The sequence below is a fragment of the Papio anubis genome, chromosome 7, assembly GCF_008728515.1.
Source record: "Papio anubis isolate 15944 chromosome 7, Panubis1.0, whole genome shotgun sequence".
In the NCBI taxonomy this organism is placed as follows: Eukaryota; Metazoa; Chordata; class Mammalia; order Primates; family Cercopithecidae; genus Papio; species Papio anubis.
Genome location: NC_044982.1, coordinates 106,327,689 through 106,342,718, shown reverse-complemented (window position 1 = coordinate 106,342,718; position 15,030 = coordinate 106,327,689). Strand labels below are relative to the sequence as shown.

At 53.9% G+C, this 15,030-nt stretch overlaps 1 long non-coding RNA gene across 1 annotated transcript; it reads right to left on the bottom strand.

The window, feature by feature from the left end:
* Positions 1 to 122: 122 nt before the first annotated feature.
* On the bottom strand, positions 123 to 10,631 carry LOC116275780. The gene is made up of 3 exons (XR_004185080.1): positions 4,767 to 10,631; positions 3,747 to 3,861; positions 123 to 2,821 (listed from the first exon to the last, which is right to left on the bottom strand). It is a non-coding gene; the product is annotated as an uncharacterized LOC116275780 (long non-coding RNA).
* Between the last annotated feature and the right edge of the window lie 4,399 nt (positions 10,632 to 15,030).

The window sequence follows — 15,030 nt, the reverse complement described above, 5'->3', positions numbered from 1 at the left end:
GGTGGGGGAAGGGGGGAGGGATAGCATTAGGAGATATACCTAATGTAAATGACGAGTTAATGGGTGCAGCACACCAACATGGCAAATGTATACATATGTAACAAACCTGCAGGTTGTGCACATGTACCCTAGAACTTAAAGTATAATAAAGAAAAAAGAATTATTCCTCTTGTGAGCAAACAATTTGTTACAATATCTACTGTGCACTTTTCCCGGCTGGGCGCCCTCCCATACATCCCGAATTAATCCCTGAAGTCACTCAATTCATTTAGGACATGCCTGAGTGTGCCTCTCCTTTTATTAGGGAAATTTTTCATTGTTTTGAGGAGCTCATAGGTTTTAATTTGAGGCCAAAATTTTTAAAGCCTCTCTCAGTGGCTCCGAGGCGTGAGTAGTCTTACATCTGGGAAGACCCCCTAGGTTCCCAGACCTCGTAGGGCTTGGCTGGGGCCACCAGACCCCAGAGAGAAGGGATCATGGCACATGCCCCCCAGGGAGCCAGGGACTGCAGACCCCAGGGCTGTGTGGCATTGGGTCATACCCTCGACCTCTCTGAGCCTCCCTAAGAAAGGCAAAGCCAAGGAAGACTTCGTACTGCGATATAGTTCTTTCAAGCCTGCCCAGGGAAGTCTGGGGTCATCACCTGTAAAAACCACAGCCCTGGGGAGTAGCATGGGGCCACTGAAAAAGCATGATGTGTGGAGTTCCGATTTGAAACAGGGCCAGGGCAGGCCAGTCATTCGCCTCTCCCAGTTTCCAGCTCCTTAAAATAAGTCTAAGAGCTGGCGCCCTCTCCAGGCTGTTGTGCAAATTACACAAACCCAAGCTGGGAGTGAGTCTGACTTAGGGCCTGGCACAAAGTGGGTGCTCCACAAGGGTGAGCCTCCCCGGCCCTCTAAGCCCAATGTGGACCCCTCCCACATCTCCTTCTCTTGGACTTCAAGCAGCCAGAGCCCCTGGCTCACACATTTTGGCTAAAGGTGGCCCACAGGCTGATCTCCACAGGTGGGGTCCTGCCAGTTTGGGCAGCAGCCACCAGCCTCTTCCCAGGCCTTACACAGTCCCTCGCACTTCCCAACTGAGGCCCTGGTGTGTGGGGAGGCCTGTCCATAGATCCTATGCTAAATCCCGCCCCTCCCTGCAGCCCCCAGGTAGGGCTGTGTGCCAGGATCCCGGCTGTTTGATGTCTCCCTGCCCTTAGTCAGCAGACAGTGGTCCCACCCCCAACTACTGGTCCTCCACCCCCACCAGGGCTCCAGGGCTGGGACCTCTCAGAGCTCTGACCCCCAGTCAGCAGCAGCTCTCGGACAGCTCATACCCTGTCCCAGGCTTACTCCTCCTGCCTGTTCTTTGTTCACACTATTCCCAAACACACGTGCTCTCTGTCACTCTCTCCCACCCCCACCTTCCCCAAATCCTCACGAGCTCTAAGGACCAGACACCTGCAGGAAGCCCTCCCTGACTTCCCCAGCTTTTATCTCCTTCCCTTTCCTGAGGCTCACAGCATTTCTCCTTGATCCCTCTAACTTCACATTGCTACCCAGAGGCAAGGACCACGTCACCTACTCATGATGTGGTGGCCAACCCCAGGCAAATTCCACTGTGTACTTAGGGAGAACAGACTCATTCAATGATGCGGGGGAAGGTCACAGAGGACTCTCGCTGAGACAGTACAACACCTCCGTGAGGTAGGTATATGGGAAACTGAGACTGGAGAAATGAATCACTTGCAAGAAGCAAGCAGGGCTGGAACAAGAACCAGCACCACCTAACAGTGCCGTTAAGACACAGCCCACAAATTCAGGTTCCACAGGCAAGACCCACCAGGCCTGGGCCCAGCAGGTTCACCTGTGCAATCCCATCTGATCCTCACCACCCTTCAGGGAGGTTACTGTGCCACTCGGGAGGAAAAAGAGGTCCAGAGCGGCTGAGTCACTTGCTCGAGGACACCCAGTAAGTGGCAGGGCTGGGACTTGAATCCAAATTCTTTCATCTCCCACTTGGTCAAGGCAACCGATCAGGACACCTCACCTCATCCTGCCCACCACTCCTAGAGTCTGCAGGACCCATTAAAAATCACATTATCGAAGAGTATTGAATGATAGGAAAATGATCTTGGTATGGGATTAAGTACAAAAGGCAAGTTAGAAAACAGTAAGTACAGCTTGATCCCAATTATGTCATAAATACATGTTTTGTAGAAGACTGACGGGCTAAACACCCAAGCGCTCACACTTTTCTATAAAGAACACACATTACTTTTTTTATAACCAGAAAAATAAAATGTTTGAAAAGCACCTTACAGATTTCAAGGCTTAGCCCAGGTGTGACTTGTTCCAAGCCCTGCCAGATCCCCAGCTGACTGTGGCCCTCCTGCCCTGTGTCAGCTCCCGCCTGCATCTCCCTGCCTCCTGAGCTCCCCATGCCCCGGGCTGTGGTGCCTGTGGGTGCTGCTGTCTGCCTGGGCAGTGGGGAGGCTGCTCACGCCCCTGCCCCCTGCCCCCATCACCCCGGTTGCTGCACAGACAACCCTGACCCCATCCTCTCACCCATCTCCCAGCAGCAATTACAGGTTAAACTGGAGGGGCTAATCAGCTGCTCATTCTACCCAGAGCCAACTAATTACCAGAAATATGTTGATGGTGCTAACTGGGCTTCGGAGCAAGGCCTCGTGTCTGGGAAGGAAATCCAGGCCTCTGCTTCCGCCAGCTTCAGTGTGAGGACAGGGCTGGCTGAGCCTCAGCCAAACACAGCTGTCACCCGATCCCTCAGGAGAAGGGAGTCCAGGCCTGCTGCCTGAAGAGCCGCCAGGCTTCTTCCTCTGAAAAATGAGGACAATCCGCCAGGCCAGCCTGCTGCCCATAGCCCACCCCACCATTCCCTCTGTTTAGCAAAGTCTTTCTGCAGCCCTCTCATGGGTGACAGAGGCCTGTCAAGAACAGGGGATTGGCCAAGATATGGGGTAGAGGTGACTTGTCCAAGGTCACAAGCAAGCCAGAGGTCAAACCAGGCAGCAACCCAGGTCCCCCTCCTTCCCCATCTCCCACTTCTCTGGGACATGCTGTTGTTTCTCCACATCCCTTCACATGAACCACAAAGTGAGAGGACTTGTCACCTCCCATTCACATTCTGGGGATCCTGCTCCTCATGTTACAGTCTAAGAACCTATCTGCTGTTCACAGAGAGCCAAGGTCACCTGGCTGCCAGTGCTTGTTGCACAAACACACCTGGGGTCTGAGCCTCATCTCTCCCTCAAGGTGTCTGGACCCACATGCTGTCTCTGGTGTGGAACCCTGTTAAACTCCACACATTAGAGCTAATGCCAGCCTCTTGACAGTCTCTTGGACCCTGATTGTCTCAGTCCACATGTTCTGGCTCCCTCCCGACCTGAAATCAGGCACACATTTGGTCAACAATGTGACAGGACCAAAGACAGAGCCCTGCAGCCTGCCCTTAGAGACCTCCCATGCCACACGGGAACCCATTAGCCGGAACTGTCCATGAAACCCAGTTGCTGGGAAGAACACTCCAGGCTTCCAAGCTGCCTGCTGGAGAGCCCTGCTACAGCAAGGGCTGGCGGCAAGTGGCACCGCCACAGCAACCTCCTGAGCGTGGCTGCATGTGGGGAGGGAGAGATGGGGAAACTCCCAGAAAGAAGGCCCCACGACAGCCTCCCCTACAGACCCCACACCCTCCATGGCTCACACCACCCCCACCCTGCCCTGCTGCCCAGAGTGGCATCTTACCTAGGGTTGGATGGGTGTCTGGGAAGTACAGCTGGGTGGGGCTTAGCCTGAGCTGGATTCAGTTGCCCTCTCCACCTGTGGGCACTGGAGCCTCAGGGCCTGTGGGCGCAGGAGGCTGTGGGGAGAAAGAGGAGATGGCTGTCAGCTAGAGCAGGGAAGCAGGTGGTCGGGATGCAGTGGGGGCCACACCTGCAAATGGGTCTGATCCTGCCTGGTTGAGCCATTAAAAACTCAAACATCCCACACACACACTCTGACACACACACACTTGCACACACTCACACATGTTCTCTCATTCACTGGCAAACTTATGCTTACACATATACACACACACACAGAGCACTAGCTGGGGTAGGCAGGCCTCTGGGAAGGGCAGGGTTTGTGGCCCCAGCAGGCTGGAGTCTGACTATGCCTCTCCCACCAACTGGCTCTGTGGCCCTGGGAAAGCCACTTCCCTCATCCATAAAAGGGAGATATCATCTCTCCTGCCAGGACTGCTGGGAGGATATAGAGAGAGAAGGGACACATGGCCTGGTGCACAGTAGGTGTCCAGCCAATGCCACTGCCTGCCTTCCTCCCCAGCCAGGACCCAGGAGGCAGGCCCCAGGCTAATCCCTGAGAGGGGACGATGGGCAGCACCAGAGTGCCTCTCCCTGGGCCTGAGCCTCAACTTCCGAGGCCCCAAGATCCCTACAACCCCCCACCTACTCACCCTCCCATCCCCCAACCTCTCCCGCCTTTCTTTTTTAAGGTACAGAGACAGAGTCTTGCTCTGCACCCAGGCTGGAGTGTAGTGGTGCCATCATAGTTCGCTGCAGCCCAAACTCCTGGGCTCAAGTGCTCCTCCCACCTCAGCCTCCCAAGGAGCTGGGACTACAGGTGTGTGTATCACCACGGCCAGCTAACTTTTTAATTTTTTTGTAAACTATGTTGCCCAGGTTGGTCTCAAACTCCTCGCCTCAAGCAGTCCTCCCACCTCAACCTCCCAAAGTGCTGGGATTATCCACGGAGTCATCATACCCAGGCATCCTGTTTTATTCCTTCATTATATATTCTCCAAGGGTTCCTCTTGACCAGACGCTCTGTCCTCTGTGAGTCGGGGAGGGTGCTAGGAAGTTCTGGCTCCTTGGAAAGGCTCTGAGGCCTCCATGGTGCAGGATATAAGCTCAGCTCAAAGTCCAAGGAGGCGAGTTAACTCCCAGCTCTCCCTCCTCCACGTGGCCCTGGGCAAAGCTTCTTCCTCTGTACCTCAGTTTCCTCAACCTCTCAGACCAAGTCCCAGATCTCTTTCTGAGCTGCTGCAAAGAGGTTTCAATCAGATCTGTGTTTCCCAAAGTAGGAGACACATGCTTCTGGGAGTGCACAAGGGGGTTTCGTGGTATGCAGACAAACGTTTTCATTTTCAGTTATGTGTTTCTCTATCTGTGTATTGGAAAAAAAAAAATGACAGGCACATCACAGGTGTGATTTCCTGGATGTGTGCTTGGGCAGCATCATGGTAATCCACCTTCAAACATAAGTCAACATGAAGACAAGGATTAAGAAAACATAAGTGCAGGGGGTACCCAGGGGTGGTTTCAACCGTGATGGTGAAAGGGAAGCTCAAGAAGCTGACATCGAACCCAGCACCGGCTCCCGGCAGCCCTTGAGAGGGCAAGCAGCTTCCACCTTCCCTGGAGGGCCAGGCCAGCCCCTCCTTTCTGCTCGATTTCCCATTGGGTGCTGTCCAGCACAGGCCTAGGACCCCAGGGGCATTCACAAGGCCTTCCGGATGGGAGAGATGGAAGGATGGGTGGATGGGGCTCCAAGGTGACTGCTATAATGTGGGCAGAAGATGGAAAAGCCCTTAGGGTCCCTCCCACAATCAACATTCTATCAAATCTATCAACATTCTATCAAATCCAGCGAATGCTGGAATTTCTAGCCACGTGGTAGGTGAAGATGTAGGAGATGTTTTGAGGCCAGGGTCTTCCTATATTATGGGCTGCAGACTTCTCCAAGGATGCAGAGAAATGGGTGCTGAGCAGGCTCCAGGGCCCACTTTGGCTTTCCCATCCTGACAACAGAGCCACGAAGCAGTCCGGACCAGTGAAGAGAGGCCTGCCCAGCCCCACAGTTCACCAGTCCCAAATTATGGCCCTGCTGCCAGCCGGCCCTGGGTGCACCTCCCACTAGTTGCTGATCCTGGAGGACAGGAGAGAACATAGCGGTGCCAGCCTGGGACAGAGGGGTAGCAGAGACTGGGCAGCTCCTCAGGCCCGGGTACCCTAAGCCAGGTCTAGCCAGACAGAGGCGCTGTCAGTGGCCTCCCAAGCTGGATCCTGATAGACTGGCATGAGCCAGCCAGGCCCAGGCCAACCTGGGCAGCCCTGTCCCTGGAAGGCCTCCAGACCACCTGGCTGGCGACCCTGAACCCAGTTCCACCTGAGCTGGCAGGGTAAGCCATCCCCACAGTGCCATTCCGGGCCCCCAGCTGCTATACTCCAAGACAATGAATGGGCTTCCCACTCCCTTCCCCCAAAATCTTCCTAAAGCTCCCACTCTCCTCTGTGGCATCACAAGGAGTTGCTATGGAAATGGGACCACAGGCAGAGCATGACAATGATTTGGGGGCAGGGGAGGAGATGCAGTGGGAGCCGGGCACTCGCCTGGACATGAGGTCTGCTGGTGTGCCAGGTCCCCAAAAACATGAAACCCCAGCTGCAGGCCTCACAGCCAAGGAGAGTGCAAGGGGCTGCAGCCAAGGTTGGGGGCCTCCTACCTGCTCTTTTGGCTCCTTGCCACCTCAGTGGAGCCCAGGGAGCTCTCAGCCTGTGTAGCCTGTGTGTTTAGCAGAATGAACAAATGCCCCAGAAAATGTGAGACCTCCACAGAAACAGCTATCCAAGGACTCTGACAAAGTGGGTTCAGCACTGAGTGGGGCTGGCACGCGGTACACATTCAGCAAACACTGATCACACAGGGCCCTGGCATGTGTGCTGCATGTGTATGTCATGTAGGCCTGTGCCTGCTGTGGCAACATGGAGCAAAATCACAGAGCTTGAGAGGCCCACGCCCACTGTACAGATGGGGAGACTGAGGTCCAACCAGGGTCAGGGTCACACAGAAAGTCAACCAAAAGTCAAGTCCAGAGCCCAGGTCTCCTCTTCCCCAGACCTGAGCCCTCTGATCAATACCCCTAGCTATTCCCTCATTAATTCATTCTACTTCTGTTAAGTATGTACCATGCGCTTGGTCAGTGGAACAGGGAGATATAAAGGACACTGCTCCTGCTCAGAGGAGACAGACCATCATGACCAGAGGGTGGGTGCCAGGCCAGAAGGCCAGGGACTGCAGGAGCCCAGGGAAGGGTCCCTCAGAGTTTTAGGTTATGCACTTCTGAGCCATGCTTCTAAGAGACCTCTGAGTTTCCCCAAGTTTTCTCCCAGCTGCTCCCCCAGCCCAAGGTCCCACTATAGTCCACTTGGGGCCCACATCTCCAGGATGTAAAGGGGGATATTTCTCATTAGCACCTCAGGCCCCAGGAATGAGGAATTATGAGGAAAGTGCCTTGCTACCCAGAAGTAACTCAAAGAATGTGGGCCCCAGACTTCCCTCCTCCTCCCCAGCCTCAGCAGCTCCCACATTGTTCATTAAGCCTTTGCCCTTTCTCTCTTTCTTTCCTGGGCACCTCCCATGAGCCAGGCATGACACTGGGCCTGAGGTGAGCAGAGAACCAGTGAGCCCCACTGGCCACCATCCTGACGGAACACAAGTCCCTATCTCTTTGTCAGCAACATGCAAGCTCTCTCCTGTGATTTTTGGTGTTTTGTTTTGTTTTGTGTTGTTGTTTTTTGGGATGGGGCTGTACTAAGAGAACAAGAGGTAACACCTTTCAGAGTTTGGCTGGGAAGACCCACCAGTGCTGTAGGTTCCATGCTTTCCAGCAGCTATGACAGCCGCCCAGGACCTATGTTACACAGGTGGAAACCAAGGCCCTGAGAGGTGGCCAGGTGGACTCTGGGAAGCTCAGCCCTGTGAAGGCAGGATGGAGAAAGACCAGCAAGGACAGAAAGGAGGGCCAGGTCCAGGACTATGGGAAGGGAGGAAGAAGCTGTCTTGGAGGCTTCCTGATGGAAGAGGGACTAGGATTGGCTCAGAGCCCGCCCTCGGGCTCTGACAGGAAGAGTCTCTTCTAGAGAAGAAACCAGGCCAGGGCCTCCCCTGCCAGCCCACATGACTTGGGCGAAGGGGCACATTCTGTGACAGCTGCCATCCCGTCCCCAACCCACTAAGGGCTGCCGCCACAGCCACCTCACACCCCTAGTTACTGCTGCCTGATAGGAAACCAGCTGGGGACGGGAAAACAGCAGAGACAGAGGAATGGGGGCAAATCATATGAGAGACAGAGGCTCTGAAAGAGAGTGGCAGCGACCCCAAAGCCAGCCAGAAAGAGGGAGAGCTGAGAGCTGAAGATGGATGGAGGACCTCTCCCCTCCCTCAGAGGCAGGCCTGCAGCTACCAAGAGGAACAGACACACAGCTGGGAAGGAGCCTACAAACCAGAGCTTTGCAAAGTTTTTTCAGCAATAAAGTTCTTATTTGAAATGAAATCTGATGCAGTGGGAAGCGTTTCTATGCCAGACATTACATCCTGAAGCCATAAAGTGAAAATTCAACAAATCCAACTACTGTACATAAACGTGTAAAACATCTGTATGGCAAAAGACACATAAACAAAGTTAAAAGGCAAATGAGACACTGGAAGAAAATATCACTAATATGCAAAGAGCCCCTACAAATCAATAAGAAAAAAGACAAAAGAAGAGAGAAATTGGCAGTGAATTAGAAATCTGCAGAGGAGGAACTAAATTGACCAATAAATGCACGAAAAGATGTCCTATCTCACTAGCAACCAGGGAAATGCAAATGAAAGCGACATGCTACCATTTTTTGCCTATTAGATTGGGAAAAATTTAAATGATTGATAACAAGCAGTGCTGGCAAGAATGTGGGAAAATGAGTACTCACAGACCATTGGAGGGAGGGGGAATTGGCTCAACCTTTGAAAGGGTAATTTGGCAATATTGATTAACATTTTAACCACACACTCCACAACCTAGTAATTCCACTTCTAGGAGCCTCTCCCATGATATAATAGCACAAGCACTCACATATACATGCTCAAGGATGCTCCTGGAAACATTGCTGGTAAGACTGAAAAAAGAAATTCTAAACGCCCTAAACATTTATCAATAAGGGAAAGTTCGAATAAAATATAGCATGTCCACACTATGGAACACTCTGCAGCCATCTGACAGAATGAGGTACGTCTACGTATAACAATAGAGAAAAAATCAAGCTGTAAAATGCTATTTCAGCATAAGCCCATTTCTAATTAATGACTTGTTGCTATATTCCCCAAAAGACTGGAGGACAATATGCCAGGCTTTACAGCAATCACCTCTGAGCAGTGGGACAAGGGGGCTTTCATGGTCTCCGTTTTCCACAAATGTATGGTTGAGTCTTCTACCGTAATCAGAAAAACAAAATCAATAAAGAGTTAATGGGTTTTTTTAATCCTTCTCAGACCCCAATAGGAACTGCAGATCTAAGCAGGGCTGGTTGAAGTGGGAGGCGACCAACACCCATCCACTCAGCCCTATCCAGCCCCAGCCCCACCCTCGTATCCCTGAGGCCCCTTCTGGAAATGCTAGGGCTCTAGGACCAGTTTGAGAACCTCAGCTGGAGACTGTGGAACCCATGCCTATGCTCCCCCAGGCCAAGGTCCACAGGGGCAGAAGGTTGCTCAAGGTACACTGGCAGCCAGGGCCTGTGGCTCCTCAGCACGGCTCCGGTCCTCCCAGGCGAGGGTCAGGGGTTTCTCTGGTTTCTCTAGGTGTCCAGAAAACTCTGAGATGGTCACACCCCTGGGGAATGCAGAACTGGGGCTGAGGAGAGCCCTTGGGGTAAAGGGAACATAGAAAGGGCCTTTGCAGAAAACTCCAGGAAAGGAGGGGTTCAAGGCTCCAGTGCTGCAGGGAGGGAGAGAGAGAGGGAGGGAAAGAGGGAGAAGCTGGGGTGTGTTTCTCCCTAAATGTACAGAGAGTAGGGGTATGAGCCCATGGGGCACGTGGAGGTGACTGGGGCATGTACAGCTCGTGTTCCACCTGCCTCCAGGAGACAGGGACTGCGGGGACCAGCAAACTCCTCCTGATGAGTGGTGAATGACACTCTCTACCTGGGTCCGAGCTGCAAATAACACAGCTTCCTGGTGGTCTCCTGTTCTCACCTCCACACTCACCCATGTTCCATCTGCAGCTGCCAGGGGAGCACTCCAAAATGCAGATCCAACCACTTGGCTGCCTGCTCCACACCCTTCTATGGCTCCCTACTGCTCCTTGCCCACACTCCTTACTGGGCCCATCAGGCCCCCTGGGACCCATCCCCAAGTGGCCTTCAGCTTCATGCCTGACCCCGGTGCCTCCCAATACTATCCTCCAATCAGATTGGGCCTCCTGTCTTCCTCAACAGAACTGAGCCTGCAAACCTTTGCACCTGCTGTTCCCCCTGGGGGATGCCTGCCCTCCCTGACCAGTTCCCACTGTCCTCTAACAAGCTTCTCCCTACAGGGCTGGGGTGAAGCCCCTCTGGTACACCCACTCTGTGCTCACCTCTGTCCCACTCTCATCCCCTAAGCTGTGACTGCTGACAGGTCTGGCTTCCCCAGAGGTAGGGGCTGGGTCTTGTTCTTCTCTGTACCCTAGAATCCAGCCTAGGTCTAGCACAGAGGAGGTATTAGGCACAAATGTTATAGACTGAGCCAGGAGTGGTGGCACACACCTCTAGTCCCAGCTACTCAGGAGGCTGAGTTGGCAGGATCGCTTGAGCCCAGGAGTTTGAAGCTGCAGTGAGCTAAGACCACACTGCTGCACTCCAGCCTGGGCCAGAGCAAGACCCCATCTCCAAACAAAACAAACAAAAAATCTGAAGGAAAAAAAAACAAAACAAAACACGTTTATAGAATGAATGAATGGGTTCTCATAGTGATATAGTTTGGATGGCCCCTCCAAATCTCATGGTGAAAGGTAACCCCCAGTGTTGGAGATAGGGCCTAGAAGGAGGTGGCTGGGTCATAGGGGTGGATCCCTCACGACTTGGTGCTGTCTTCCTGATGGTGAGTTCTCAGTAGATCTGAGATGTGGCCGTTTGAGAATGTGTGGCACTCCCCATCTCTCTCACTCCTACTTTCACCCTGTGAAGTGCCTGTTCCCGCTTCACCTACTGCCATGAGTAAAAGCTCCCGAGGCCTCCCCAGAAGCTGAGCAGATGTTGCCACCATGCTTCCAGTACAGTCTGCAGATCCATGAGCCAATTAAACCTCTTTTCTTTATAAATTACCCAGTCTCAGGAATTTCTTTATAGCAACACAAGAACAGCCTAATACACACAGCTCTCAGCCCCTAAGCCACACACAGTGGCACCTTCTTACGGCACCAGGGTAGAGCAGAAAGGGTGTGGCCTGGGTGCTGGAACACCTAGCATCTCATCCTAGGTAGCACAATAGGTGATACTAATCATGTCACCTGGGGAATGAGTAAAGCAGGAGTTCCCAACCAGGGTTCCCAGGTGAGGGAGGACTACAGAGGTCTGTACAAAACTACACAAAACTGGCTATGACAATATACATGCAGGAGGGGCTGGGCCCCTGTCTCTAACACAGTGTCATGGCTTTCATCAGATTCCTCCAGGGGCCCCCAGCCCAAAGATCCAGAAGCACCAGGCAGGAACAGGGCAAGGCTCACCCCCAAGAAAGCAGACTCAGGGCACGATATGTGCCGCACATCAGGAGGGGGTGCTGAGGGCAGGGACCAGGGCAAGTCCTGTGGCCCCAGGCCCCAAGCCAGGATCCCTGTGTGAGTCACTAGCAATAGACGGTCGGAGAGGGAAGGGAGCTGTCCAAGGCAAGCAAGTTGTCTGGGTAAGGGGTAAGCTCCCCATTGGGGAGGGCGAGAGCACAGGCTGGATGGGCAGAGGTCAGAGTGAGTGAGCGACAACCCTGAGTCTCATTTGCAGACTCTCAGCCTCAGTTTCTCCATCTTACACCTGGGGCTACACAAGGTGGTTCGTGTGAATCCATCTGAGTGTGTACAAGGATGTGCAGGGGTGTGGCTGACCTGGCCCCAGCTCCAGGTTGGAGGGCTGAGGGTGCAGTCCTGGGTCTGTGCAGTCCGTTCACCTGGCAGCGGCCTGACGCCCCCTTCTCTCAACCTCCTGCTTCCCAGCTGCAGCAGGGTACCAGCTGCCTGGGCTGTCCCACACTGCTAAATGAACCTGCAGAGCCCCGGGCCCCTCCTGGGTACTGCGGTTACCACCACGTTACAGTGACCATAGAGACGAGAGGAATAAGAGGGTTCATTATGAGCCTGGGGTCAAGGGAGGCCAGGGGCTGGATGGGAGTGCTGAGCAGGGCTGGCAGCCAAGGCCAGGTCACATGGCCTCAGTGGGCCCCCCAACTGCCCCTGACCCCTCAAGGGGCCTCCCTCAGCCTGGCCTGGGTCACACAGGGAGTTGGTGGTAGATGTGATCCAGGATCCCAGGCCTCCCACCCTCGGCTGGGCTTACTCTGGGCACAAATGCACCTTGTCCCCCTTGGGCAACTCTGTGCATGCCTCAGCACCCCCTAATCCTGCCAGGAAGAGATGGCCAGCACTGGAGTTCCAACAGACTAATTCAAATGCAGGCCTGCAGTGTTCCCTGGATCCAGCCACCTGAGCCTCAGTTTCCTCCTCTCTAAACAGAGGTACAAAAACTGCCCTCCTACTCCTGTTGGGAAAATTAATAAGGGCAGGGGTGCACCATCTGACTAGAGCAGAACAGAGACCTTCCACCACCCTCCATCTCTGGGCCTCAGTTTCCCCATCTCTAAGCAACAGGGTTACTCTGAGTGATTCCCCAAGTCCTCAGAGTCTCTGATGCTTTGTGGGAGGCCTGTCCAGGTGCCCAGCCCACACCTAGCTGGGCCTGCCGTGGAAGGACAAGCTGCAAGGCAGAGACTGGGGCCTGCCCTCAGGGGGCTCTCTCCTAGTTGGCAGATGAGAGCCGTGGCTGGGGAGCAAGGGCACTGTCTACTTAGCAAAACCGTGTGGAAGTGCCCAATGGCAGGGCTTCCAAACCAGTGGTCCCGGTGCCTCTATGTTGCCACAGTCTCTACCACTCCGTATTGCATCACACCCAGTGAGCTCCATGCATTTCCTGCCAGGCCCCTGTAGGCCCCAAGGGCCACAGGAAGCTTAAAAATGGAAGAAAAAAAAAAAAAAAGTGTGAGCTGGGCAGTGATCAATGAAGGTTTGTTGAAGGAGACAGGATGAGGGTCAAGGGCACACAGGAGGCCTTGAATACCCAGACGAGGATCACACAGACACCCAGAACCACTGATGGTCTTCCATGTACCCCCTCTCCTCAGGCAGGGATGCCTGATCCCACTCAGGGCTGACCTCAGAGCTGTGATCCCGGCAGAGGGCTTTGGCAGGAGTGGGGACCTAAGCTCAAGGTTCCCTCCACCTCTCCTCGGCAGCCATGGACTGTGAGTCCATCCTGGAGAAATCAGTCCTGGTTGGTGATGCCCAGCGGCCACCAAGGCCTCATTGCAAACAGCGTTGCTGCTGGTGAGTGCACCTGACCAGGGAAGGCTTCTTGGCAGATTAAGAGCAGTGCTGGCCCCAGACTCATTCATATTCTGGTCTGGCTGCTGGCTTCAATATGACTGAGAGATGGCAGAGGTGGCCCTCCAGAATGCCCAGCGATGATTCCTCTCCGATTCCAATTTATTTTCTATCATTAATGATTTTGAAAAGCCCCACACGCTCTGCAAACAGGGAAGAAGCACAGGGCTGAGGAGGAGAGGCGAGGAGAGGGTCGGGGGCGAAGGGGTACTCGGCAGAAGTGGGGCAGGCAGCAGCCCGGGTTCAAAACCCCACCCCAGCTCCACCTGCCTTCAGGGCCCTGGGGCGAGCCTGACCTACATCCGTCTACAGGGGATAGGCATCCTGCTCTGCCCACCCCAGGAGATCGTTTTCATCTACTTAGGAGTCAGAGGTGAGCGGGCTTTACAAACCGTAAAGGGCTGTACACTCGAGGAACAGAGAATGAAGCAAACCCGACCACAGTGGCAGAGGCCTATGAACTGGACGCCTGCTTCCCCAGATACCCTAGGGGACCCCAACCCCCCAGTCCAGGGAAGACCCGGAGTGCCTCTCCCCACAGCACAGGCAGAGGAGGTGAGCGCCAGAATCTGGGTCTCCAGGCTTGTCTCAAACTCACACCACCATCCTCCCATCTCCCCCCAGGCTCGTGGTGACCAGCCTCCCAGCCAGCATCTCTCCTCCCCCATTATCCACACTGTGGAGCCAGAGGGATCTTCCCTGCCTGAGTCTCCTGCTTGGAACCCTTCCAGGGCTCCCCGTTACCTTGAGATCAAGTCCAAACTCCCCACCTGCCATGCAAAGCTCTCCCTAGCAGCTCGGGCCCATCTGGGCAGCCTCGGCTCCAGCCATACCCAGCTTCTCAGAGGTCACTCTTCCCTGCCTTCGCAAGCTGTTTCCTGTCTGGAATTCCCTCCTCCTTGGCCCAGTTCACCCCATCTCCTACCCCTTCTTCAAGGCGCAGTCCAAACTCTTCTCTTTCCTGCAGCTTTCCCCGAGTCCCCCGGCATGCCCTGCTCCATGCTCCTCATACCCAGGACCCACCTGTAGTGCAACTCAGTAATGTAGTGATTATGTTTGTATGGTGGTGCTCACTCTAATCAGTGAGCTCTCCTGGGCAGGGCCTGCTTCGGATTCATCCTGTGCATTCCTGGTGCTTGGCAAAGTGCCTTGCTGCCAGTGGAGCTGTTTATCCAACTGGCCAACCTTAACGGAGCATGTGTCAGGCTCTGTCCCGGGTACAGCAGTCAGTCCTGGCCCTCAAGTTGCTTCAAAAGGATGTGCTCAGGGAACCTCTAGTGAATGAATCAACATTTAATCACTTTGCAAATGGGGAAACTGATGCCCAAAGAAGCAAAATGCCCTGTCCATGGGTGTTCCTGCCTCCCTTCCCATGTCTCTTCTACTCCATTTCTCTCCCAGGACCACAGGAGCAGTGCAGAGAATTCAAAACGAAAGGTTACAGTCAAAACAGGGGGAAGAAAAGGAAGAAGAAAATCTGGTGGATTTTCCCCTTTCCTCCATAATGTAAAGAAAATTACTTTTGCCAACTATCACAGCTTAAAAGCAATTAGAGTTTTTGGAGGGTACTCTGGGCACGAG